The sequence below is a fragment of the Octopus bimaculoides genome, chromosome 6 (genome assembly GCF_001194135.2).
Source record: "Octopus bimaculoides isolate UCB-OBI-ISO-001 chromosome 6, ASM119413v2, whole genome shotgun sequence".
NCBI lineage: Eukaryota > Metazoa > Mollusca > Cephalopoda > Octopoda > Octopodidae > Octopus > Octopus bimaculoides.
In genome coordinates, this window is record NC_068986.1 from 1934368 (window position 1) to 1936839 (window position 2472).

Sequence of the window (2472 nt, forward strand, 5' to 3'; positions counted from 1 at the left end):
AAAGCCGTAAGCCATTCGGAAGGTTGATTACATCAAGTATAACCTCTATACTTTCTTGACCTGTTTAAATTAATAATGCCATCTCTGTGTCTGATCAATTTTTCTTTCTCAGCCTGTAAACTGGCAGACTATTTTTATTTTCCATGTCGTATCGGACAAGAATCGATGTTTTCAACGTGATTTGGCCGTAAACTTGTTTACTACACCTAGGTTTCCCAAGCAGTCACCCATCTAAGTACTAAGTAGATTCGACTTACTTAACTCAGCTGGCAAAAATGAGTGATCCTGCGACAGACTGATGTCCCGTCCATGCGGGGAACATATGCGCCAGGGAAACCGAGAAAACCGGCCTTATGCTTCGGGAAAAGTTTTTATCCATTTTATGTCGTATAATACGGACACCGTCAGCAAGAAGAAAAGATATCTACTTCTTGTGTTATCTGACTCTCCTGTATTTTTACCCCCCCCCCTCCGAGATATGTTGAAATCGAGACCATTTCATCTCTCTTTATGGCTCTCATATTTTCCTTTTCTTCGGTTTGTGACGTCACCTCAACTTATAACAAAACGTCTTCCTCGAGAGACACAAGTTTTTATGCATCAGATTGACAAAGCTTCGATTTAAGTGTGATGCATTTGTATATGATTGTTTTCCTTTGGCTTTCCTCTTGAATCCATTGCAGTGTGTTCAGCTAAATTACTGTACCATTTTTGGTGAGATGAGTTTTTGCTTTCTTAGTTCTTATAAAGATACTACTTCTAGTTTTCTGTATACATTTACGAATCCGCTTCTACCGTTTTTATTCTCCGAGAATGTGTGGTGGTGGTGGAAGTCGTATACATTCCAATGCTCTCTTTGTCTCGCTTGCCGCAGTTGTTGCTGTTGTTGCTGTTATTTGTCGTGATGTGAAGTATGGTGGAGCAGCAGTGTTGCTTTTGCATCTCTTTTCATTTGGGCTGCCTTTGTTGTCGTTGTTGTTGTTACCATTGCTATTGCTATTCATACGGTCTCTGTTCACTGCGGCTGCAGTGGAAAATTAATATTATATTAACTGTTGGAACAGCTAACTGCCAACTCGATTTGATAAGCCATATCTTTTTAAATATCTAACTTTATTTTTTAAAACGTTCAAAATTCGCCCTGAAGGGATGAACATTTTACAAAGCCAATCAACCTCAGAGGAGGTTTAATATGAAAATGGTACAATAGAGAATCAAAAATACTTTGTTCAAAATTGGATAACAAATTACGAGCTCTAAATCAACGTCTTTCACTTGCAGAGATTATAAAAATATAAATAGTAATTTTGGTTTCAAATTTTGGCACAGAGCCTGCTGTTTGTAAGGAGATGGGGAAGTTGATAACATCAACTCAAGTACTTGACTGGTACATACTTTATCGAGCTCGAAAGGCAAAGTCAACTTCGGTGGAATTTGAATTCAGAACGTAGTTCATGCAACAAGTTCATCCTCGTCGACGCCTGTTGTTTCCCGAGAACGTCAACGTCATCGCTCTTACCCATCACTACATTTCTATTCATTGCTACAGTAGAAATCCGCTGACCGCATTTCCCAACTGGTAGAGGGCAGTGAGTACCTGACGACATTCCCGATGACAGGCGCCTAATATTGGTCTTTTTTTTTTTACCCAGAATTGCAACTCAACCAAAGAGATGAGCTACGGAAAGGAATGTCATACAAACGGAAACCACACCGGCTCAACGCCCAGGAAAATCTGTAAGTGGCACAACTGCAGCGCGTGCCTGCGCATGAGCAGTCATGGCATGGCAAGCCCGCCATCCAGAAGGCATTAGCAGCCATGGCATGGCAAGCCTGCAATCCAGAAGGCATTAGCAGCCATGGCATGGCAAGCCCGCCATCCAGAAGGCGCTGGCAACAGATAGACCGTCTCACTAGAGGAACGTGTCCTTTCCACAGCGGAAAAGTAAACGCTCCAGTCTGGCCAAAACGAGAACTGGGGCAAGGTACAACAGTCAGGCGGTAAGTTACTAAGGAGACGATGTAAGCATTCACCACCCTTTCAGGGATAATTTCCTCTCGTCCCATTTCTGAATTAAACTGGTCACCCTGCTTGTAACCTCGCCCCACTAATTGTCCACCTGGAGGTTCAGATAGAACTAGACGGCATGCAATTTCACCGGTCCGTCTGTCTACCGACCTACTATTCTAGTCGTTGGCATAGACTTGTCTCTCAAGATTTCTATTATAGGCAAAAGGTCTGAAATTTTGGGGAAAGGGCTAGTCGAAGACATCGACCTCAGTGCTCAACTGGTACTTATTTTATCGACACCGAAAGGATGAAAGGCAAAGCCGATTTCGGCGGAATTTGAACTCAAAACGTAAAGGCAGACGAAATGCCGCTAAGCATTTTGTCCGTCTTTACGTTCCGTCGTAACAGAAGCTTAATCCAGGCACGAGGTCGGCAATGTTTCGAGTGGCTGATACTAGAGG

The 2472-nt window shown here is 42.7% G+C and overlaps 1 long non-coding RNA gene across 2 annotated transcripts in view; it reads left to right on the forward strand.

The window, feature by feature from the left end:
- Positions 1 to 580: 580 nt before the first annotated feature.
- Positions 581 to 2472, forward strand: part of LOC128248028 (uncharacterized) — a 24157-nt gene continuing 22265 nt past the window's right edge. The window contains exon 1 of one of the 2 annotated variants that reach the window (XR_008264301.1): positions 581 to 714. This is a non-coding gene — a long non-coding RNA (uncharacterized LOC128248028). Of the gene's footprint in view, positions 715 to 1868; positions 2002 to 2472 lie in introns of those variants that run through there. The other variant, XR_008264302.1, reaches the window with a different exon arrangement.